This window comes from Podarcis filfolensis (genome assembly GCF_964270895.1).
Source record: "Podarcis filfolensis genome assembly, chromosome: 1".
Taxonomy (NCBI): Eukaryota; Metazoa; Chordata; class Lepidosauria; order Squamata; family Lacertidae; genus Podarcis; species Podarcis filfolensis.
Genome location: NC_139604.1, coordinates 107,989,721 through 108,016,092, shown reverse-complemented (window position 1 = coordinate 108,016,092; position 26,372 = coordinate 107,989,721). Strand labels below are relative to the sequence as shown.

Genomic DNA, 26,372 nt, shown 5'->3' with positions numbered 1-26,372 from the left:
CTGGAGCACAGATCTTCTAGCCACATGCCATTGCGTGCCTCTGAGAGGTGAACCCCCTGAAAACAGAAGTTCAAGCAGTTTTGCCGTTATTGATGGGTAGCTAATCCTGAGATTAGCCATGGTTTTCCCAGTAGTGATGTATGGAAGTGGACTGCAAGGAGATCAAACGTATCCATTCTTAAGGAAATCAGCCCTGAGTGCTCACTGGAAGGACAGATCGTGAAGTCGAGGCTCCAATACTTTGGCCACCTCATAAGAAGAGAAGACTCCCTGGAAAAGACCCTGATGTTGGGAAAGATGGAGGGCACAAGATGGAGGGGACGACAGAGTACGAGGTGGTTGGACAGTGTTCTCGAAGCTATGAACATGAGCCTGACCAAGCTGCAGGAGGCAGTGGAAGACAGGAGTGCCTGGCGTGCTCTGGTCCATGGGGTCACAAAGAGTCAGACACGACTAAACGACTAAACAACAACAACAATTCTGAGACCACCCTACGTTGCCACAAAGTCTATTAATTTGCTGCCCAGGTGCCTATATGTGGTCTCCACTCTTGAGGTCTCTGCAGCCATGCTAACCACCACAGGGACATGTTGGAAACGTCACTTTCAGGCTGGTGAGAACTAGTGATGGTGGATCTGAATGGCCGTTTTAAAGATCCTGCCGGGCCCCATGAGAGGAGGAAGCCCACTAAGATCCCAGACAGGGCAATCAGCTACTGTTTCCCCAGTCATGGCAGCATTCAGGCCACCCCGCAATCTGGCTCCCACTTTCATCCTTTAGATGTGATACTTTGGAGACCATGCTCCTTATCAGTATTCCATATAAAATACATTCGTAATGCAACTGGGGCCAAATTTTTACATTGGTGGCAGCTAGCGAAAAAGGAGAATGATATGGAGATTTTACAACCATTCTTCCATGTTCAGCCAGCTCTGCTTTTCTGATTAGAAACAAAACTGTGTGACTTCTTTGACTTTGATAAGCAACGGCAGGCTGACATTCAGCAGATAAATAAATAAATAGCACATTGGCACCTAGTTGCACCTTTGCACATGTCCACATGACCCCAGGTTCTTTCTTTCAGTGTGGCAGCAATCCCATGCTTTAGGATCAGGGGTTTTGCTCTCAAAAGATACTGGGGAAAATAAATAAATATGCCAGCTACCGTTGCTTTCTAGAGCATAAATGCATTCACAAACAACAGAAATTCAAAACTAATAGCCCTGGGGTGAGGGAGAAGAGAGAAAGGATTATTCTGCCTTCAAAGGCTTTCTGGCTGTTTGTGGAATATTATTTGCAAAGAGCTGATTTTAAATCATTTTAGATTTATCTGTCACTACTTTCTTCTTTATCACCAGGCTTTGTTGTTCTCTTTTGTTTTAGTGGATGTTGTTTTTGCTCTCTGGAAGACATCTGCAGCGGGGGGGGGGGGGGGGAGAGCTGTTTTTCATCTGTGATCACCTGCTGTAAGTTCCTGCTCAACATCACCTTTCTCAGCATTACATCACAACTGTTTCCACAGAAACAAAGTCTAATAGAAGAAGCAGAAGAAGAAGAGGCTGGAGTAGCCAGCCCAGGTGGACTGTCAAAATGAAATAAAAGTAAGAAACACCTTGCAGCCTTTCCCCCACTCATAGATAGTTGGCATTAAATAATGAGGGGGGGGGGAATGGTGCGCATTGCCCTAGAAGGAAGCTGAACTCCTGGAGACACTTTCTATTTTTAAATGTTTTTGATGAGATGGCAGCTGGTCGTTAGGCTCCCCCCCCCCCTTTTCTTTTTGGTTGCTCATTACTTAATTTTTATGAGCGCGTACAAATAAGAGGCAGGAAGATTAGCATATAGCAGAAAGCAGAATAATGAGAAATGTGCTTTAGCCATAGATTAACGACGAAGGTGCTGGAGTCAGGGTTGGAACTGCTACTGTTGTCAGGGAAGCTTTCAGCTTTGGGAACACTATATGTCCTTTGGGGTGGCCTCCAAGATTCCTGCCCTGGAATCTGCCCAGCCAGATGAGGGAAAGACAGCAGACCTGTTGGTTGTTCTTAGCAAAGGTAACTATTGAATGTAATCCCACCAAAGCATGTCTCTGGATGCTTCCACATGGCCTGTGTATTCAGCATTCATCCTGATTTATTTTGCAGGGAGGTTAGAGAAGGTTGGCATTTTAATGAGTATTCACTCTGATTTGTTTGCAGTGATTGTCAATGACATTGCATTTAAGTAAGTGTTATCCTACTCTTTCCACCGCATTTTCCTGCCACTTTCCTTATCTCAAAAAAGTCCACTCTTGGGGAAATGGGCTTTGTTGCACATCTGAAAACTTGGTGTGTGGGTTTGGTTAACAAAGAGCTACCCTGGAAGGAAGAAGAAGAAGAAGAAGAAGAAGAAGAAGAAGAAGAAGAAGAAGAAGAAGAAGAAGAAGAACAACAACAACAACAACAACAACAACAACAACAACAACAACATATATCAGTGTTCCAAGGGACAGGTGAAAAAGAAAATAGGACCGAAAGGAAGTATAAATTACCCACAAAGATAATGATCTTAGGGGGACATGTTTGTGTGCCAGACAGAAAACTCCCAGTCACACATTTGGATGTGCCATTCTATCCATTTGTGTGCCAAGCAATTGAAATGGAAAGAGCTTTAAAAAAAATGGCAAGGTTAATATTAACTGATGCAAAGGAGAGAGGCGGATTTGCCCTGCCAGACCTTAAACTTTACTATGAATCAGCAGCATTCTGCTGGTTGAAAGACTGGCTGCTTCTTGAGAACACAGACATTTTGGATTTGGAAGGTTTTAATAATGTTTTTGGGTGGCATGCATATTTGTGGTACGACAAGGTTAAAGCACATAAAGCATTTAAAAACCATATTGTCAGGAAAGCATTGTTCAATGTCTGGATAAGATACAAAGACTTATTGGAAAATAAAACCCCAAGGTGGTTGTCACCAATGGAAGCGAAGGCTCAGAAAAAGCTCAATATGGAGGCCAAATGGCCGAAATATTGGGAAATATTGGAACAAGTAGGAGAGAAATTGAAATTGCAGAGTTTTGAGAAATTAAAAGATAAAGTGCGAGACTGGCTTCATTATTATCAAATAAGAGAGGCCTATAATTTGGACAAAAAAATTGGCTTCCAGGTGGAAAAATCAAAATTGGAAACAGAACTGTTAGATCCCAAAACTAAGATACTTTCAAGAATGTATAACTTGCTGTTAAAATGGAATACGCAGGATGAAACGGTTAAATCTGCAATGATTAAATGGGCACAAGATATTGGTCATAACATTATGTTTGCTGACTGGGAACAGTTGTGGACCACCGGTATGAAATTTACGGCATGTAATGCCTTAAGAGAGAATATTATGAAAATGATATATAGGTGGTACATGACACCAGTCAAGCTTGCAAAAATATATCATTTGCCTGATAATAAATGTTGGAAATGTAAAGAAAATGAAGGTACATTCTTTCACCTTTGGTGGACGTGCCCAAAGATTAAGGCTTTCTGGGAGATGATCTATAATGAAATGAAAAAGGTATTTAAATATACCTTCCTGAAGAAACCAGAGGCCTTTCTCCTGGGCATAGTCGGCCAATTGGTGCCAAAGGAGGACAGAACTTTCTTTATGTACGCAACAACAGCAGCAAGAATACTGATTGCAAAGTATTGGAAGACACAAGATTTACCCACCCTGGAAGAGTGGCAGATGAAGGTTATGGACTATATGGAACTGGCGGAAATGACTGGCAGAATCCGAGACCAGGGAGAAGAGTTGGTGGAAGAAGATTGGAAGAAATTTAAAGACTATTTACAGAAATATTGTAAAATTAATGAATGTTAAAATGATGATTGGATTGAATAGGGGGTATTAGCAACAAAGTTAATAAGAATATGCAAAAATGAATTGATAATGGATGAAAATATAGAGTTATAATATGTTAAGATATAGAGTTAAGATAAATGAAAGAGGGTAAGGATTTGCTGATTTGATTATCTAAATGGGAATACAAAAAGGGGAGGTGTGAGGAGGTCAAGGAAACAAGTTAATGAGCATAAAGTTATAAAAAATGGATTTGCTTTTAATTCTCTTTTACCTATTCGTTTTTTGTATATTGTATTTTTATTTGTATTTCTTCTTTTTTATGTATTTTTTTAGGTTTTCTTTTTTTTTGTTCTTTTCATATGTTCTTTTCTGTATTTTGTAAACTGATGTTTTTGTAAAATTCCAATAAAATATTATATGGGAAAAAAAATGGCAAGGTTGAAATCAGTCATTTTACCAACAAGTTTTAAGATTCATTGGCCTCTTTGGTTTAAATGTTTGGGGGCAAAGAAAGCATCCTGATGTGGGTCTCCTAACTCTGTGCATGAGTGTCTACATGCACACCCATGTATTCATGTGCAAATATCACTGTCTATTGTGCCTCCCTACTTTACATAAATGTTAATGAAGTAGTCTATGGGACTGAATATAAACATCGAAAAGGCAGTTCCTCGAGGAGCATTGAAATGCAAAGAAGAAACAAATAACTCGCAGTACGTTGTCACCAGCCAAACTAACATAAATACATACACATGCACACGCACACAGGGTTTTGCTCATACGCAGGTTCTAGAGATTCCTTACCACTTCTTGCAGCCAAAGGAAGAGGACAGAGGGGGCCTCAAATGGCTTTCCTTAGCCTTGCTCTTATTTTCCTTACCTGTGTGCTGTCTTGCTGTCCTTCCTTGGACGAGTCATTCCCATTTAATATAACTGCTGTTACTTACCATGCTATCCCATTACAGCGAGACTGAAATACTATACCCCAGAAGTGTTGCTGGACTCCCATCAGACCCAAGAAGCATCATCAATGGTCTGGCGTGATGGGAGCTGTCGTCCAGAAACTTCTGGTTACATGCAGAAGGCACCAGGTTCAATCCCCAGCATTTCCAGGTATGACTGGGAGAGAACCCTGCCTGAAATCCTGGAGAGGAGCTGTCAGTCAGTGTAGACAATACTGACCTAGATAGCCTGACTCTGTATAAAACATCTTCATTCGTTCCTATGAACATAACTATGCTCCACGGATGACAGTGGTATTTACAGACATATAGAAAATATTATGGAATCAGTTGTAAGGAGGGAACATTGGACTGCGACAAATGCCATATCTCTAAGACACCGTTGGTAAGCACCTGAAGCTGAGTTGATAGTGGATTCCCACAGCCTAAGTGGCCAAGATTTCACTTTCTCTTGTGGTGGTAGGTACAGAATCATAGAACTGTAGAGTTGGAAAGGACCACAAAGGTCCTCTAGTCCAACCACCTGCAATGCAGGAATCTTTTTGCCCAACATGGGCCTTAACCTCAACCCCTAAGATTAAGAGTCTCATGCTCCACCGATTCCCTAATCTTCAGAATGTATTCAGGTTGCAGCTTTTCAAAATCAATCATTCATTCTTTCATTCAGGTCCTGAATGGTCAGGACCCAAATCTGTATTGCCACCCACAAAACCAGACTTTGGCCTGGTTTGCACATCACACTAAGCCAAGCAATAGTTTAGCATGAGCACATGAGTTTACAGGCTCCCAGAGAGGAGATTGTGGCTGCTTTGCTCATATAACCAAGGTTTGTTCTTGGTGTATGGCTTGTAGTTAGTTTGGAGAGGGGTAATCCATGGGCCTAGGTTTGAATGACATACTAAGCCAAACTATGGTTTGGCTTCATATAATGCAGCAGCAAAATGACAATGGACAACCCCCTGCATGCTCATGTGTCCATGCTAAGCCATAGTTTTGCTTAATGTGATGTGCAAAGCAGTCTACTATAAGCAGTGCTGTTTTTCTACAAAAAGAGATGCTGGAACTCACCATGAACACCTCTCTCGTTTTCTTAGAATGCCAATGGTGCCCACCTGAAAGGTGCCGGAACTGAGTTCCTGTAAGTTTCCCCTGAAAAAAGCGCTGACTATAAGGTAAAAATAAATAAAAATCCACCCAATTGTGGGTAGAACAGTTGTGTGAATCTACCCTTATTTTTCCCATAGGTACTGCTTCCACTGTTGCAACTTATTTAATAGTCTCTTTCAATAGCGAAGGGAAGGCACATCAAACATTTTAAGCTGCCAGTCCTTAGGGTACAGAATATGTTTTGTTTCTAGAAATTCAACTGAAAGCTCCCTTAGAGATTTAATAATGAAAAATGGAATGGAAACGATTTCCTAAATTACATCTGTGAACAGTAAAGAGCCTATTTAATTGTATGTTTTATAAGCATATGACTTTTAACAGTGTCACGTCCACACCATAATACTTGTTATGGTATTAAATGTTCCGAGTTTGTAAAATTTATTTTAAAAATTGCCCAGATGTTCGCTCCAGAGAAGCAGCCCCCTAAGTGTATTCTTGTACAAATCATCAAGTATTAAGAACCATCAAATCAGGCTTGATGGGGGGAAATGTCACGCTCTGATAACAGCTCAAATGGAGGCCAAGAGGTTTGCGGACAGGTGGATGTAATTTCGGAGTCTCGTAGCAACTCCCAGTCTTCTGTAGAGACAATTACTGCCAAGATCACAGCATACATTGGATCTAAATTCTACCTGTCCCTTCCCTCCATCTTAAGCCACTGTCAATAACTCTGTCTGGCACATGACAAATGACATGACTTAACCCAGGTAGACATTAGCAATTCAGAGGATATCACACCATTGCACACTGTAGGTGACACAAAGCAGATGGCCTTGTTTTATAGAAAGGGCACCCTGTAACCAACAGAGAAAGAAAAATGCCTGAAACATTGCTGAATGCATTTCTAAGTACCCAGAAGAAATGAAGGTACCATATGCAAGTGCATTTATAGTGGGGAGCCTCTGAGATTGGCCAAAAGGCTAAGGAAACTAGTGCTATGCAAAAATTAAAAAAATCAACTCCTGCATTTTTATTTTTATTTTACTATCTTTTAACAAAAAAGAAGAAGTTGCTTTTGGAAATCATCACAAGGGAAAGAACACTTTGGTGAAATAATCCTGAGTGCAGCATGGAGTATGTGATGCCTACCTCAATTTAGAAGTAGTCCAGGGATGTTTGTGAATGTTCTTTCTTAAATTCTACAAATCATCTCTCCCTTGGTTTGTACACTGCAGCCTTCCCAGGTGCCACACTTCAGTCAAAGCCCAGGGGAAGGCATCACAAGGTAACTCTTCCCAGGAGGCTTTTTCATATCCGGAAGCACAGGCAGCTAGGGAGGCACCAATGTGCTGGAGAAATTTTTAGTGGGAAGAAAAACACACATATACCACCCATGGCTGCCACGCAATGATAAAGTAAGCTCAAAACCTCACACTCAAAAAAACTCTAAAGAAATTCTTGAGTGCGCTAAGATTGATGCTGGGAAAAAATTCAAGACTGTTTTGCAGGGTACGAAAACTTTTGAGAAATTCAAGGATCGATTTCTGGAGAGCTCTAAGCAAAACATTAGAAGAGTAGCACAAGGAAGCACAACAAAAGATAACTGCCAAGCAGAACTACTGCTTCATCACCTAGGCCATGGGTAGTCAAACTAAGGCCTGGGGGCCAGATCTGGCCCAATAGCCTTCTCAATGCGGCCCACGGACGGTCCGGGATTCAGCGTGTTTTTACATGAGTAGAATGTCTCCTTTTATTTAAAATGCATCTCTGGGTTATTTGTGGGGCATAGGAATCCATTCATTTTCCCAAATATATATATATATATATATATATATAGTCCGGCCCCCCACAAGGTCTGAGGGACAGTGGACCGGCCCCCTGCGGAAAAAGTTTGCTGACCCCTGATCTAGGCCATCAATTAGCCCTGACAGCTAGAACCACCAGCCACTCGTGACATGTTATTATTTATTACTACTGCTCTCTTGCTGCTATATTATTGTTTCAAACCTTGCTGCTGACTTTTATGCTGCTTTCACACACACACACACACACACACACACACACACACACACACCTTACACCTGACATCAATACACACTGGCCCCACCCCAGTATCCCCATGAATACAAATTATGGCACCCTCTACTCCCAACCAGTTCTCTTATTAAGTGGGAAGGTCTTAAGGGAGCGTCTGCATGTAACTTGATGAATGCGTTTAGAAGCTTATTCACAATCAGGAATCCTAACAACAAAGATTTTCTGATCACACAAAAGCTTCTAAGTGCAGTCTATTTACACCTTCCCTCTCAATATGGGAATGTTGGCATGGGGCATCCTGCTCATATTTTCAATCCATTATTCAGGCATAATGACAGGACAGGACTATGGACTGATCCCTTAGAGCTGTCTGCACAGAGTGGCTGCTGAAGTTGTGCTGCTTCCAGAAAGTTAATACCCTGTTCCTTGTTACTGCCCTGTGGCCTGTTTGTGCCTTGATGCCTGAAACTCAGTTTTGTTCTTAATACACCATGTGCTTTGCAACATTATGCATTAACTATTGTGTGGTTGCAGATGACTCCTGATCCAAGTCCATGTTGCTAAACTGGGGAAACTTAAGATGTTTCCTAAGCTTGGAAGAGGACCGCAACCCTCCTAACAAAATGGCAAATAAAGGCACTGGCAGCATTTTGTGCCAGAAAGTAGTTCTTTGGTAAACAGAGCGGTAACATGGCTAGGCGAGGGTGGTGGAGGAAAACAATACGATTCATTCGCCATTTCCTGTCTTTAATCTTAGGAAATATCCCCAAGGGCTCAATCTCTCTTAAACAGTGATACATCATGACATATTTTACACTGCCAGCTACAGCCTTGCATAGTGGATAATATGCAGTGCCTGCCAGTATTGCCTTAGTGTATGTGTTTACAAAAGTGATTTCCCTAGGGAGTCAAGCGTAGAGGGGGGGAAACTCGGTCTGTTCTATCTTATTACATATCAGTTGACACTGTCTATTGCGGGCTCTGGATCCTATAATGTAATATGGGAGCAAAGGCCTAGCTCAAGCTGCAAGAAAGCACACACCATGGTGTTTATGTAACATCATTCAAGTAAATTTTTTCACAGAACTTGACAAGAGCAGGTGGAATTATTACAAGCCCCAGATCACGGAAGCAGTGGGGAGAAATGCCAAAAGTTAAAACAGTATAGTTTAGAATGAGCATTTGGCACAGCTGAAAATAGATCCATTACCTCTGTTTGTGTGTGTGTGTGTGCATGTGCATATATGTGCATGCATGCATGTTCTAAGGATCATAGTGTTGCCTAAATGAATCTCAGTCCATTCACATTCTTTGGAATAGCTTTACATCTACTGTTATTGTACTTTAGCCATAGACCCATAAAATTACACACACACACACACACACACACACACACACACACACATCCCTAAGTCATTGAGCATGTTTTTAGGAGAGCTATAAAGTGCCAGGAACATTAATTGTGCTTTAATTTATTATCCCATCTCCTCCTGCTGCTCCTGGCTACTGCTTTGTTAATTTCCCTTCCTATCCCTTCTTTAATAAGCTTTCCCTATTAATGTGTTAAGAGGGAGTTTTAAAAAAATAAATATTCTCTTTACTGCATCCTGGTGCCTGACTGCGATGCCAAGGAGGAGCTTCCTATATATTTGATTAATATTTTGCAAATAAAAGCCACAGCTGCCAATAAGAGGAGCATAGCTTCTGCCAAGATGTTACCTAAGCGCAGAGAACAAATATCCTTGCAATAGTAACACAAGGAGACATTGCATATGGTATAAAAATCAGAGGCTCCAGCCGTGTATATTCAAGGATCTTAAAACTATTCCCATGTTGCAAATCAGAGGGTTCCCAGGGCAATCCTGATATCCATCACATAGATTTGGTTGCGTGGCATTTCCCGTTTGGTGCTATAAGGTGTGGTGAGGCCCACCAGGCCTTCTCATTTGGTCTGCCAAGCCGTCTTGGCCAAACCAAGCCCACCTGTTGTCAGATGTGGGGCAGGTAAAGAACTAGCTAATTTAGGGAGGCTTGCTTAGCTCTGTGTGCAAAATTCTGCAAGCCCCAACAACCAACTGATTGTGACATCAGTCCATTATGCTGTCAGGTTCCTGAGTGGTGGGCTTCAGAAATGGTGCTACGTCAGGCAACTTCACACCATTTCCCAGATTGGGAAAGCAGTAGAGGTGGGAGAGAGGGAGATGGATTGATGGACTCCAAGGACCTGCCTTTCACTATCAAGTGATTTGGGAAGAAAATGAAAATTATTGACGCAGCTTGGCAGGAAAGAACAGCACGCTTCTATCCCATTGCCTGAATCATATCTGGTGAATGAAATTTACGGCCCATCCAAAATTCTTTGTCTCATGATTTCTCGTCAGGGGTCTGAGAGGTGGTTGTTGTTGTTTTGTCCCGCTGCTTTCCCCTGGAAAACCCAGAGTTTATTGTTGAATCAGAAGAAACATCAACCTGCAGAAAACCTGACTGACATTTGTTCCAAATCAGCAGTCAGCCACAGGTTTCCTGGAGAAAGTTGTGGGACAAAATCCAAAAAAATTAAATAAACCCTCTCAGACTCTTGACTAGGAATCATGGAACAAACAGAAGTGTGGATGGGCTCTTAGGGGGGAGGCTGTGGTTATTCTACCACACATCCAACTTGTGGGTCACCATGCCATCACAAACTTCCCCTGTGTGGAGTAGAGCAAGTGCAGCTCCACTGTGAGCACATCATGGGATAATGAATTAACCAGTCCCCTGTAGATTCCATGTGCGTGGTTCTTCACACATTCTGCTAAATGTTTTGAGTAAGGGACAGTTCTGGCAAAGCCCACTCTCTCTAATCTCATTCTCTGCTACACGGAATGGGGCTCTTCCCTGTCTAAAAGGCAGGAAAGAAGGTTGGGAGTGTGGAATGTTAGGTAAGGGTGGGACTATGAGTTTGTGGTTTGTTTTCTGCAAGTATTTAGTATGTTAACAGTGTGATTCTATGCATGTTGACTCAAAAATAAGCTGCACCGAGTCCAATAGGGCTTACTCCCAGGTATGTGCGCAACATAAACTTTTGTTTTAATAGCAACCAGTCACACACCTATAATAATATAGTTGAAGGGAAAAAGCACAGAATAATAGATAATCTGCTAAGGGCACTGAGCACGAAAGGTCCTACCCCTCTCTTTGAGAAGGAGAACTCTGGCCTTTTGATTCGTGGCTCTGAAAATACTGCCTTGTTTTCTCTAAAGAGAACATATTGTCTGGAAGCAGTCTGAGCATGGAGTTCTGAGAAATTAGAAATGTATTTCCAGAAGGAGGGAGCTTTCAGCTTTTTAATAACTTTAGCTCTGCTGTTAGCTCATCAAGACATTAGCTTCCCACATTCTGAGTTAGGCACTGCAGTTCTCAGGCAAGAGCACAAAAGTGCTCAAGGGAAAAACAGGCATCAGGGGAGTCCTTTATTCAGGATGGCTAAGTTGCCTGCTCCAGGATATGGTCATTTCCATGACAGCTGCACACATACAGCTGTTGGTGCCAACTCTTAGAGCAATTTTTGGACCAGCAGGAGGTTGAGGATCTGTTTATTTGCTAATGGGCTGGTCAGATTATTGCTTTGTTTATTATTTTAGTACTGTTAATGTTGTTCGCTAGAATTATGCATTTGGTATGTTTCCCCCCCATGGATGTTTGTTATATGAACTATTAATCCAAGGGATAACTGGAAAGCTCAGTTGGTTGCAGCATGGTGCTGATAATGTCAAGGTTGCAGGTTCAATCCCTGTGTGGGACAACTGCATATTCCTGTATTGCAGGGGGTTGGACTAGACGATCCTCAGGGTCCCTTCAAACTCTACAATTCTATGATTATATTATTTCCGCCAATGCTATTAGGTATGGTATTTTTTAGTTTTGTTTTGTTTATGGCTGAATGTTGGGTGACAAGCAACAAATTAATGAGTGAGTGAGTGAGTGAATTTTCCCTTTGCATGGCCTTAACAGGTAAGGACCAAGCCAGACTGAAGCTTCAGGAATGTTGTGAAATGAACATGATGAAAGTTCTTACATCAGAACTGGCAGCTCTTTATGAAGTCATAAAGTGACTCATTGCATCAGGGCTGGGCAGCTGCAGTCTACTCACCATCTCTGAAGCTTTTCAATAGGGAGTAACCATTTCACAGAAATCCTAGCAGGTTGTAGCACTAAGTTTTAATTTATATATTTTTTAACTGTTGCTATATCTGTATTATCTCTGTTATACCTAATTGCAAATTCAAATGTATCCCTATCGTGTTTTATGACTTCCTTGATATTATATGTGAGCTGGAACTGGTCTGTGACTGAAATAATAAATTCATTCAATCAGGTTGTAGCTTTCCAGATTGTAGGAGGAAGAATTCCTTTAAAGTTGCAACTGTTTGTCCATTTTGTGTTCTGCTTTGTTGATAAGATGTTTGGTTTTGGTTATAGTGATTGTTCTGACCACAAGGTTCAGCCCAGGGATCTGGTTGCTAAAGGAAAATGAAGCCAAGGGTCTTAAGGGAGAAAAAGGAAAGCTTAACAGGTTGGGGGTGGAGGAGGAAAATGCAACAGAACACTGTACTAGCCTTTGGCCTGGGGGAGGGTGACTGGAAGCGAAAATGTGTATATGGGTAAAGCTGGTAGTTAGAGAAAGATTAGTTGAATACTTCATAAGTGGTAGTATTTGGGAGCACAGATGGCGCACCACAGAATAAAAAAGCCAGGAGAAAGATGCAAATAGACCTGAAAGTTAAACGGAGAAATGAAAATTGGTAAGTAATTGGCTTGGTTAGGGAAGCAATCTAGGCTTATCTGGATGTTTTCTCTCTTGTTATTTTTATTAGCTCTTCAAACTGTTTTTAAACAAATCTTTTTTTAAAAGAGCATTTTCAAAACCCATTATCTTGTTGCTCTACCAGAAGCTTAAGTTAAGACTGAGTTCATTCATTTGACTTTAAATGTACCTGTTTAATGGAGGCAGAAAGGACGATTGTATGTATGTATGTATGTATGTATGTATGTATGTATGCATGCATGTATTCATTCATTCACTCATTCATTTTCCAACTTTCTGCCGGTACAGGAGCCAAGGCAGCTCACAGCCCAGGCAGGCTTATATAGGAATATACAGCCTTTCAGATAGCCTGGACCCAAGCCATATTGGGTTTTGAAGGTCATAACTAGCCTTTGAAATGGACCAGTAGCCAATGAAGCTGTTGTAGCAGGGGGTTTCTGATCTCCATGTAACCTGCTTTAGTTAGCATTCTGGCTGTAACATCTTGGACCCATTTAAGTTTCTGAACTTTCCAAAGGCAGGCCAACACAGAGTGTTTGGCAGTGATCCAAATAGGATGTTTCACTGCGTCCAGATTGGACATCCCAGGAATGGGCTCGGCTGGCACACCAGTTTTAAACGTGCAAACACATTCCTGGCCAAAACTGAAACCTGGGCATTTAGGCTCAGGGATGAATCCACACCCTACTGTGAACCTGAATCTTCAGTGAGAGTGTAACTCCATCCAGCACATGTTGAATCCCTATCCCTTGGTTGACCTTTTTACTGACCAGGAGCGCCTCCTCTGTCTTGTCTGGTTTACGCTTCAATTTGTTCACTTTCATCCAGTCCATTACTGACACCAGCCTCTGGTTTAGCACCAAAACAGCTCCCTCAGATTTAGATGGGGGGGGGGGGGAAGCAGAGTTTGGTGTCATCCATATAGTGGTGGCACCAAAGCCCAAAACTCCAGACAATCTCTCCCAACAGTTTCATATAAATGTTAGCTACCATGGGGAACAGGACAGAACCCCGAGGGACACCATATAGACCAAAGGCCAGGGCATCCAATAGGAGTTCCCCAGAATCACATTAAAAACCTAACTGGAGAACAACTATTGCAGGAAAGTGCCCTGCCTTCAGAATAGCAGTATGCTTTAATGAAGCTGACAGACCAGTGTACTGAATTGGATCACTGCAAACTTCAGTGACATCATCATTCCTTGGCCCTCTTGCCTACTTGATGCCAGAAAGCACTCTTAGCCACTGAGACGTGCCATTCAAAGTACCCGCAACTCAAGCATACTTGAGGCACAGAAACACCTGAGAGCATGGTGTGAAATGACAGCTGCTCAGCCACCCACTTAATACTACCATCACCACCACCACTAATGTCTTGGCACTGCATTCCTGACTAACATTCCCAGGCTTGCCTCCCTCCTCCCAGATCAGCCTCTATCCTTAACTCTTCCGTCTCTGAAAGCCCTGCCATGGGGCTTTTGTATTAACTGTCAAGAGCCCTTAGAGCAGATTCCCTGGCCTCATTAGTCAGCCCAGGGGTAGCAGAGGATGCTGACAAATCTGTAGAGTCTGCAGTGACATTCCGAGGGACCGATGTAGGTTTAGAGACTGTCAAGGGAAAAAAAGTAACCCAAGGCAACTTCTGTGGACTCATTTGAAATTCAAATTTATACATTGCGCTGCAAGATTCATTTCAGTGAAGAAGTGGTTTCAGGCTATAATGACCTGGATTTTTTATTTTATTTTATTACAAATGTGTTGGCAGGGTGGCAGGAGAGGCTGGCATCAAGAGAGTGTGTTCATGCAAACAGGAAGCAACTGTTCCATCATAAAGAATAAGAAAGAGCACACAGGAAATGTTAAAATCCTTCACTTTTACCTAACTTTAACTTCATTATTTTCCTGTGCCAAATGACAAAATTAGGCTGACATAAGGAATTGCTGTCCCAGAATAAGGAACTCGGAGCTCCTGAGTTGGGTTAAAAAACAAGGTACGAATGCAATTTCCCATGCTCCTCCCATAGAGGCCTTCCCTGGCAACCTGAGGTTTCCCTCTCCATGCTGAAATTAGGATTGAAATAAGTATGCTATTGTAGCCTGAATAATAGGTTGCAGTGTGTGCTTGGCTGTAGTGTATGTATTTGGTGCCTGCAACAGTTTCTACTCACTGAAATGTGCCCACAGGCCTGAAAGAGCTGGCAAATTCTGAGTTAAAACCTCACTGCCTCACGATTATGCTTCTATTCTTTTCACTTCTCTGCCACTCTTCAGGCAATTACTGGGCATGCGGTAGCCAAAGTGGAAATTCCCTGCGCAACGGCTCATGACATATGGCCAGCTGGCCACATCCATACAATTGCCACATCCCACATTCACCTGTTTGAGAATTCTCTTAAAGTCAAACAGCAGAAGCATGTTGACCAGCAGGCTAGAGAGAGCATAGATTTCCCAAGGGCCTCTCCCCACCCACTCCTGGCAAGGGAACAGCCCCTGGACCAGCCTGACTTTTTCCTGAGTCATCCAAATACTTTCCATAAAACAGGACACCCTCTAAAAGGTTGCTTGACAGATACCTGTCCAGTCTTTCTAAAAATCTATGGAAAAGTGAACATATGAGGCAATTTATTCTACTGTTCACATCCAAGACACACTCTATGTTCTCATTCAATACTTCTGCCTGGCTGGAATGCGTCCATGCATGCAATAATGCCTCTTGCTTACATAGATGGAAGATGGAGGGATGTGTGTATGTGTAAACCCCTGAATTTTGCTTTGATGGGATACAGCCTACTGTACAAAGGTAAGAATCACATTGGTTGTTCTGCCCACCAAAGGGGGGCCTTCTGAAGAGCCGTTTCTAGCTTGCAAAAGCCTCAGAAGCAGGAACCGAGTGCAACAGGACTCTCCCCACTTGTGAGTCCCAGTGCTGGATGTGCACCACAACCATCATGGTTACTCTTCCCTGATTGCCTTATAATCCCCATTAACTTGTCTAAATTCCTTTCAAAGCCATCTGAGTTACACTGTTCCATAGGATTCCAGAGTCAATTCCATGCCCTGGGTGAAGAAGAAGTAGAATTATGATGGAGTAGCAACTGTATCCTGAAAATCTCAGAAGGACTATAGCAGGCATAAGCAAACTCAGCCCTCCAGATGTTTTGGGACTACAACTCCCATCATCCCTAGCTAACAGGACCAGTGGTCAGGGGTGATGGGAATTGTAGTCTCAAAATATCTGGAGAGCCGAGTTTGCCTATGCCTGGACTATAGAGAGAGGAAATTCAGAGGACCAGGAAAAGCAATCAGGTCTAAGGAATACGAGTACAGAATTTGGATGGATAACGTTTGTCCATGCTGGGATCTGCACTTTTTATGTGGGGTCTATGGCCCCTTTAAGAGGGGTGGAAGCACCATTCAAATCAGGATTTTAGAAAATCAATATTTAGGATCCTAGCTTCAATCCTTTACAGTAAATCCTCACCAACCCTCCCATCAGCTCAGAAGCCCCATTCACTAGATGCCAATTCCATTCTTCCTATGAAACAAAGTCTAGATTTCTCTGGAAAAACCAAACTCATTTTCCTTCCCATCAGCTAGAATAAGCAGAATCAACAGATACTTCTGCCAAAGCAAATGTGAGCAGTGAGAGTGGAATGGCAAATGATCTGGATGTTCATTCCCTATGTAAACATGTGGTGGCTTGAACCAATTAGTATCAAGTGCATCACACCTAACATCTCTCCCATCCTAACCCAAGCAGAAATGAAGAAGGAAACAACTAGGAAAGACATTCAAACTTAATTAGGCACCAGTTGATAAAGACCACTTTTAATGCCTCAATAGTCTGAAAGCTCATTGTGCATGTATTTCTGTGGATGAGTCAGCAGGTTTGGTGTAAATTAAGCATTTAGAGCTGCTGTCTGCCCCCATCCTTTCTACAGTTAAGATCAAACCATTGCTTTCACACCTCAAAGTCTATCAAGATCAGGTTCTCAAGGGCTTATATTGGCACTGAACAGTTTGGTGAATGCCACCAAAGAAACCAGCTCTATACACTAACACTTCTGGGAGAGGAACTGGATTCTCAAGGCTTCCACACACCCTAAATATAAAACATTGTAAAATTATACTCTTCGCAAAAGAAAAATCTTGGAAGAGCAAAACAAACAGGAATAGCTTTAAGTAAGATGCTCTCTTCTAAAAGGTAACTGTTTACTTGTATTTGGATAAGTGCAACATTCATTTGTTTATTAAAATTTCTATTCTGCCCATCCTCTCCAAAGAGCCATGGATGCCAAACAACAAGTGATAAAGCAATAAAAACAAGTTTTAAAACATTTCCAATACAGACTAGGAAAGACCTCAGCTTAAGTAGCCTGTTGGAACATGTTTGCGAATACAGAGAGCTGTCATTTTTGAGGCCATGACCATTGGGAATAGTGCCACTGCACCCAAGAGAATAGCTAGCAACCACCAGTGATTGGCTTTAGCTCAAGGAAGGGTTGTAGTTCAGTTGTAAAGCACCAGCCTTGCACGCAGAAGTTCTTTGGGGCAATCCCTGGCATCTCCAGGTAGGGCTAGGAGAGAATCCCATCTGAAGTCCTAGCAAGCCTTTGAAAGTCAGTGTAGATAATATTGAGCTTGATAGACCAATGGTCTGACTCTGAGTAAGGCTGCTTCCTATGCTCCTAATGGTACACAAAGTGTGTGTGGGAGGAGGGCTGCAGCGGGGTGAAGAGGAAGGGGAAATCTCATCATATCATCATATGAGTGGAAGTGCACCTGCAGGACACTGTTGAGTTCCATTGGAAAATCCTACATTTGCTGTCAGATGTATGAGAGCATCCAATGGAATTCAATGGGTATTTCAACTATATTGTGCAGGGGGTCCAATATTAATCATTTCATATCATGTCATTTTAATACATTTTCAGGGTCCATAGTAACAATACTCCTCTGAAATGAAGAAAAAACCCCAACAAGATTGATGAGATAAAGGGCCTTTAGCTGCCATTCATACCTATCCTCCATTTGTTGAACCAAGTTTTAATCCTGGAGATATCTCCCTATATTGACTGGAGAATGGTTATGTTGTCTACTTGTATTGTCTGGATAATTTCAGTGATTTGTATACCGTGAAACTTGCTTGCTACCATACAGTGACTTGACCACATAATATATTCACTAAGTGGGTCCTATGACTTTGTATGTTAGCTGCTGAATGCATATGAGGCCAGGAACTTGCTGAAGCCAAGCAAGACTAGGTCTAGTCAATGTCCGGATGGGGGACCAGGGGTGGAATGCAATGCTGTGCTATGGTGAATGTCCCAGCAGCACAAACATTGCAGACTGCCAGATGGAACAATCCCCCCTCTCCACCCACTATGAGTTGTTCTGGGGGTTCTCCTGGAAGGGGGGCAGGGGAGGAGAAGAGGGAAAGCCCATTGTGCAAGCAGATGCCTTAATGCAGGACATGTGCTGATGGGACTCGTCAAGAGAATCCCACCCCATATGTGTGCCACCTTAATTTCCATAATGGGAAAAAGAAACAAAATAAAAGCTCAGGAAACAGGTCATGCAAGAGACTCCGAGGAGCTGCTGCTAGCATAGCTAACAGAAAGCTAAACAGACAGTCTGACCCTGGTACAAATGACTGTAATCAAGGGATGGAAACCCTTGACATGGCCTTATAAACTAATATAAATATATGAAGCTGCCTTATGTTGAACCAGTCCATTGGCCCATCAAGCCAGTACTGCCTACTAAAAATGGCTCTCCAGAGGTCTTTTACTTGAGATCTTTTAACTGGACATTGTGAAGTGAACTTTGGATTCTCTGCATGCAAAGCTGGTACTCGACCACTGAATAGTGGCTCCTCCTCTCCAGGATACATTCCAGCTTAGTTTATCACACTCTCCTTCCCTAAACCTTCTTCACTGGAAACTATGCAAATAAATCTCCTGTGCCCCATCACATATTGCCGCCATGCACAATTGAGCAGCTGCTGCACCTTTGGCCACGAATGAGGTGGTGCCTTTCCTTTCTACTGCTCACAGGAGCACAGTGAGAATTAATTCACTTAGCACTTAAAGCAATAAAGAACATATAAATATTAGTGTTTATACATCCTTCGTGGGGTCTCAGATTCTGCTGACAAGCCAGCTGTGGTAATGAACGCTCCCCAATGTGCTATTATATTTAGATCAACATTTATTTTGGGAAATGTGCACGTAAAAAGCCTTCTCTGAATGCCTGAAGGTGCTAAAGGCAACATTTATGGCCTTTGTCATTAGAAAATCCCAAGTGGCAAGAAAAAAATTAAATAGGGGGAAATAATAGCATGCTAAATTCATGGGGTGTCATTCAACTAACCACTGCTGAGAGGAGAAATTAATGAACATGACTAAGTTAGGCCAGAAAATTTCAGTGGGTCTATTCTGAATAAAACTTAGTTCAATACCACCTATTGACTGTTGTGGTCTACGGAATCAAGTTATAAAATTGCTTGTTGGTTAAGGACTACCTTTGCTTATATGTACGGTTTTCCACAGCCCTTTCAAGCGCAGTCCGGGTAACATTTGGGAGAGATCGGGACCTAGACAATCACAGAAGATGACTCCAATCTAGTACTGCAGGAGTGGCCAATGCAGCCCCCTCCAGTTGTTCGACTAAAATTGCCTGGCCACTGGCCTTTCTGGCTGCAGCCTGGAGTCTAGCATCCAGGGTAGCATATTAGCAACTCCTGCTGCACTGCATCGATCTGTAAGTTGAGCTGTGAATTTGTATAATTTCCTAAGACAGTGGTTATTAAATTTATTATAACCAAACCTCTAAAAAATAATTGTCCTGCCCAATTTTTTGGGAAACAGACTTTATTGACTGTTTATTATCACCTCGAGAAAATCCAGCAAAGTGGCCTCTGTGCCTTTTGGGGTGCAGTTATGGTTCCTGCTTCAATATTTTATTGTTGTTATTGAAGGAAGCAGTGGGCCTGGTGTTTGTTCCTTTGTATTCTCTTTGCATGTTGCTTCTTTCACCCACCATTATTATTATTATTATTATTATTATTATTATTATTATTATTAGTATACTGCCCTTTATCCGAAGATCACATCACAACATCAAAATACAAAATTAGAATATGAAATACTAAAAAAACAACACAGAAACACCTCAATAACCCCCCTCCCACAAAAAAATATTTTAAAAGCCATAGAATGTTTAATCAGCCAAAGCCCTAGTTATAGAGAAACGTTTTTGTCTGGCACCTAAAGATATGTAATGAAGACACCAGGCAAGCCTCCCTGGGGATAGCTCTCAAATTATGGGTGGCAGAAAAGCCCTGTTCCCATGTTGCCACCTTCTGGACTTCTCATGGAGGGGGCACGTAGATGATGATTGCAGGGTTCAGATCATATAGGGAGAGGTGGTCAAAACCAGCATGTTGAATTGGGCCTGGAAACTAAGTGGTAGTCAGTACAGTCAGGCAAAGATCAGTGTAATAAGCTCAAATCACCCTGCCCTAGTGGGCAACTTTGCTGCACCAGCTAAAGTTTCCAAACCATCTTCAAGGGCAGCCCCATTGCAGTAATCTAACCTAGAGGTTACCAAGCATGTCATATCCGTCGGGAAATCCCCAAAGGCTGTTTGCAAAACAATTAGATCCATCAGCGCCTCTAAGGGCGGGATCATCCTCATAGGTCCTATGCTTCTGCAGAGGGAGAAAGGTGCTGAAACCTTAAATTTCACCAGGAAGTGATTTGACCCTGACAAAGGACTTGTCAGTATCCTCCACTTTCAGGTCACCTTCTGCCCAGCTGAGAAAACAAGGTGTGACCTGCCACGTAAATTGGGTCAATGGCATGTTGGGAAAACCCCAGGGTCCTCATGAAGTCCTGAGCCACCCCAGAGCTAACCATTTCAACATGGATGTTGAAGTCCGCCAACACCAGCAGTCTGGAAGTCCTCAACACCACCACTGAAACCAGCTGTGTCAGCTCAAGCAGGGAGACAGCTGGGCAGCAAGTCAGGCGGTAAACTAGCAGAATCCCCAATCTGTACCAATTACCCAATGCCAGGAATGGACACTCTGGACCCCCTTACACATCTAGATAGAGAGCCTGGAAAGAGAGATGAAGTCTCTATAGACTATGACAATTCCCCCTCCCTGACCAACTCTACGACTAATAAAAAAACAAAGAACCATCCATCTTTCTGCAATCACCTTAGCACATGTTTTCATACGCTGAACATAATGCAGTGGTGTCTCTGAAGGGCCAATGTAATGAGAATAATTTCCTGTCATTAACCTCTGAGGCATGCTTGTAGTGCTTCTGAAAGGAGGGCTAGAGAATCCTGAATGAGCTGGAATATTTAATAAAATGCAGTCTAACAAACAATAATAATGTCTGTCTGTTGCTGGGTAATCAAGCCCTACTACCCATTCTGAAGAAAGATGGACATGCTTAAACATGTTGCAATGTCAGCCTCAGGCTACAATGCTATACTCGCTCGCCTGGAAGTGAGCCCCATTGGACTTACTCCTGAGTAGACATGCATAGCACTGCAGTGATAGGGTCCATTCAGACATCCCTTTTATTTTGCATTCATGATTATTTGAGCTCGTGATGTTATTGGGGAGGCTATACACAATCCTACTTTTGAATAATATTTGAGGCTGCCCAAGTTTCAAGGGGGACATGCTGCTTTGTTTCCAATCAGTGCACGTGCCCTAGCTCTCTGCTCAAAACTTGTAACTTTGTACATCACAAATGTCCTGGATTGCTTTTTGTCTCACTTGTGTTACGCTGCAGAGCAAGAGTGACCCTCCCAGTGGCAATATTGCTGTAACATTGCGGAAGCATCCCAGAACAACTTACAAAGCAGAATTAAGTTGTGGATGGTCCATCATAAAACCATCACTAGAAGAAGAAGAGTTTGGATTTGATATCCCGCCTTTCACTCCCTTTAAGGAGTCTCAAAGTGGCCAACATTCTCCTTTCCCTTCCTCCCCCACAACAAACACTCTGTGGGGTGAGTGGGGCTGAGAGACTTCAGAGAAGTGTGACTGGCCCAAGGTCACCCAGCAGCTGCATGTGGAGGAGCGGAGACGCGAACCCGGTTCCCCAGATTATAAGCCTACTGCTCTTAACCACTACACCACACTGGCTCTCGCTAATGCACTATTATTGCATCAACTACCTGTTGCAGAAAAATCCAGTCTGCAGGGGCTCTTAGTGTGTCACTGATGTTCCTGGAGGATGCTGAATGGGACCAGCTATGTAGCTGAACACCATAGTCAGGTTGCAGTCCTGCCTACACTTGCCCTCTGACAAAAACTGTGACCTTGCTTTGTATCGTTTGCCTACTCAAAATCCCATAAATGTGCATGTGTTAGAGCATGTCATACATATACATACAACCACATAACAGGATCTCTATACTATTCCTTTAAGATTATTTAAAAAACCACAGCATGGACAAGCAATTTTGTGGTAGTCAATGCCCGAAGCAGAAACAGAAGCAGGTAACACCAAGGTTACAGGTTTAATCTCCACACAGTTGCACATTCCTGCATTGCAGGAGGTTGGACTAGATCGGGGTGGACAACCTGCGGCCCTCCAGATGTTTCTGGACTACAACTCCCATCAGCCCCAACCAGCATAGCCAGTGATCAGGGAAGATGGGAGGTGTAGTCCAACAACATCTGGAGGGCCGCCAGTTGTGCAACCCTGGAAAAGATGATCCTCAGGGTTGCTTTCCAACTCTACAATTCTATGATTTGGAGGAGGAGAAGAAGAAGAAGAAGGAGGAGGAGGAGGAGGAGGAGGAGGAGGAGGAGGAGGAGGAGGAGGAGGAGGAACAGGAGGAGAAGATGATTTTATCCAAACAATAAATTGCACCAAGGTTAATGGAAATTGGGTGTCCCTAACCACACACTGCTTTTAGCTAATCTGTTTATAACATTTGCCCAGGGGCATCTGGGGCAGCACTCTCTAAGCAAGCGCCAGATAGGAGCCACCATCTAAATTTCCCAGAGCTTTGTGACAAAAGAAAATGGCAGCTCCTAGACCCACTTGCTCAGTATGAGGGAACCAAGGCCAGTTTCCATGCAGGTGGATCCTGCCAGGTCACTGGACTGCTGGCAGTTACCCAAAAGTATTGGTGCAGCTTTAGACTGAAAAACTCAAAGAGTTCTCTTTAGCTTTTTCAAAGAAATTAACTTGTCTGTCACAATTTCACCACAGCTCTAGAATCACCATGTTCCAGCCCTTATGGCCTTACAGGGTTTAACAGGAAATATGTCCTTGCCACTGAGCTCATAGGAGCGGCAGACAGTAAGTGAGAGAAATATCCTCTGGTGCACCACTGTGGTGATAACTCTCCTGCAGTGGAATAACCGAAGCAATGTTATAAAACAGAATGTATATTTCAGTGAATTAAATCCCCTCTTGACTTACTCTTAGCAGGAAATAGGACTTTGGTGCAACACTACTGATACTCTGGTGCCCTCTGGCGGCTAGCAGCATACAATGCAATGATGATTCAGAAGATCTCGACAAAACTCATATCCTATTCGTTTTAATACATGTTTTAGTCAGCACATGTTTCAGACCCATACTGTGCACCTTCATAACATTTAAAGCATCGACAAAATGTTGACATCAAGAACGCTGCCCTTAACTATCTCAATTCCTACTCCACACACTTGAAACAAAAAACAGCCAAGCCACTTCAAATGTTGCTCTTTTTTATGTGTACGCTACAAAGACTTGTGATAGCATGCATTTTCTACATAGTGAATCAGACATTTATGTTTTGGCAGTCAGGAGTCATTTACACAGTGGCTGTACGTCCCATCTCCACAGCCCCCATGCTCCCTGAATTTGTGTGGCTTAATTCAACATGGGACAGCAGACTCTGCTTTGGACCAAAAAACAACCTAGTTTTCCAAGGGATGCATCCCATTTTTTAATGGACAGCAAAGCAAACTGTTGTGCAAATCTCTTCCAATGGCAATGGCAGCTAAGAACAACAGTTCATTTTAAAAAAATACTATTGCACGATCTACTACACAAACACTCTAAACTAGGAATAAAAGTGCCCTACCCTAAAAAGTTATTGTGAAGGGATCCCAAGTGTCATCTAGTCCAACCCTGTGCAATGCAGGAATGTAGTGCCCCATCCAATATGAAACCATACCAGACCCTGCTGAGCTTTGCAAATGTCCTAGCAGTTTTATTGCTGCACCACTAAGAAAGAAGGTTGCGTGGCGATTCCCGCCCCCTCCCGTAAAAGAAGTAAATAATGACACCGGACACAAGAATTTAGGTTAATGGGCGAAATTGGCCACAACTTTATTGATTACAGGTAAGAGTGGTATTGGCTTTAGGCATTGGCCCTAACAGACTATCCGGTCTAACCGGGAAGGGTTAAACACCAACAGGGGGAGCCCTCCGAGATGTACATCCGTAAGCGCTCCCCCAGGGGTTACCGCTCGGGGGCGCGCTTTAGGCCCTAGCCTCCGTAGGTTTCGGACGAGGCGACGCCCCTCGGAGTCCTTTAACAGACCACCCTTCAAGATTTGGGGGAGGTGATGGCATTCCTCCCCCCCGACCACATTTGCATGACAATACCCCTTGCCAATGCCTAACCGCCAAAACCAAGGAGTTGTGACGTTTTGCTACGAGGTAGGCGAAAAAACCAAGTGGCGTCAAAATCCAGCCAATTAGCCAAATGGAAAAACTCCTACCAGGCCCCTTGCGGCGACCAGCCGAAGCCCATAGCAAAGTCAGAAAGTAAGCCTAAGGGGTGGGTGGGTGGGAATTCCTGGGCTGAAGAAGGAGAGAAAGGGGCGAGGCAGGGCAGTCCTGACCTTAAGAAGACCCCAAAGTGCCCACCCCTGGCGCCAGCCGATTGGCTGGCGGTGCGGGCGATGAATAATAAATAGCTAAGGGGATTCCCGGGACCCGCGGGGCTTCCTAGCCCCGCGAGAAGGTAATGGGGGCGTGCGCCCGCAACCCCACCCCCTCTTCAGGTCGGGAGTGTCTATGTATGCAAAGCGCTTCTCTTTCATTTTCTCTTATATTAGGGGGGGTGGAATTCCCACCCCCACATCCCCAAGTTGCAAGGTTATAAACTTGTTGATATTCTTTATTCCTTTTTTTGGAGTGGTGGGGTCTGCTTTTTTGGGAGGGAGGGAGTTGCTCCACTTAAGTGTGGGGTGGTGAGTGGCAATGCTTTGCGTGAAGAAGATCCCAGATACAGTCGTGGGCACCTCCACCGAAAGAGGCTCATGTGATGCAAAAGACCTCTGCCTGTGACTTTGGAGAGCCACGACCAGATTAGGCATAACTTGGGCAGATAGACAAGAAGTCTGACAAGGTAACTTCCTATGTTTCCAGTTTAAAATGGCCTCCCTGTGTATCTACTTAATGCACACTGGCTATTTAAAAACCAGAGCCTAATAAGCGCCTCTCAGACCAGGCCAGTGACCCATCTAGCCCAGCATCCTATTCCCACTGCAGCCAACCAGATACCTATGGGAAGCACACAAATGGTATTTGTTTACAACAGCACTCGTTTTCCTTATTTGTTTACAGCTTTCATAACCAGGATTGTAGAAGCCATATTGCTGCTTTGCTTTCTGTTTTATGTGCCGAGCCATAGAATCTAGAAATGTATTTTTTAAAAAACAAAACCTCATATTTAAAACGCTATAGGCTGCAATCCTACCTGGGAGTATGTGATTGAACTCAATGGAACATACTTCTATGCGGGCAATAGTAAAATTGCACTCTTGTTTTCGCAGTGCTACTTCACATAATCCACTCAACAAGTCAAGGGTTAAGCATTCTGAGAAACATGCCTACTCTGACGGGTGTGAGAAGTGAGGTTACAGGGAACCAGGCAGAGGGCCTTCTCGGTAGTGGCGCCCACCCTGTGGAACGCCCTCCCTCCAGATATCAAGGAAATAAATAAGAATCTGACTTGCAGAAGACATCTGAAGGCAGCCCTGTTTAGGGAAGTTTTTAATGTTTGATGTTTTATTGTGTATTTAATATTCTGTTGGGAGCCGCTGAGAGTGCCTGGGGAAACCCAGCCAGATGGGCAGGGTATAAATAATAAATTTTATTATTATTATTAGATCCATGATGGCTGATCCAGGGTAGACATTTCACACAACTGAATCATATCATCACAGTTACAATTACTGTTTGATAGAAGCTGATGGCATAAAGGAACTCCCACCCCAAAATTATCATAGAACTACTTTAAAAAATCTTCTGGTTTCCCAGCAATAAAGAATCTTATATTTTATGACAATCTGGGAAAAAAACTTGAAAGTTGCTAATGCCTCACTCACTTGCTCGCTTCCACTCTCTGGGCTGGGTTGGATGTAGGACTAAGCTATGGTTAAGGGACGCGGGTGGCGCTGTGGGTTAAACCACAAAGCCTAGGGCTTGCCAATCAGAAGGTCAGCGGTTCAAATCCCCATGATAGGGTGAGCTCCCGTTACTCGGTCCCTGCTCCTGCCAACCTAGCAGTTCGAAAGCACATCAAAGTGCAAGTAGATAAATAAGTACCGCTCTGGCGGGAAGGTAAACAGCGTTTACGTGCGTTGC

General features: G+C 43.1%; 1 protein-coding gene and 1 long non-coding RNA gene across 27 annotated transcripts in view; both read right to left on the bottom strand.

The window, feature by feature from the left end:
- The window catches only part of NRXN3 (neurexin 3), a 1,197,396-nt gene that overhangs the window by 656,482 nt on the left and 514,542 nt on the right, over positions 1-26,372 (bottom strand). The window lies entirely within an intron of this gene.
- The window catches only part of LOC310766709, a 56,752-nt gene continuing 44,886 nt past the window's right edge, over positions 14,507-26,372 (bottom strand). The window contains exon 4 of the long non-coding RNA XR_014550380.1: positions 14,507-14,565. This is a non-coding gene — a long non-coding RNA (uncharacterized lncRNA). The remainder of the gene's footprint in view (positions 14,566-26,372) is intronic.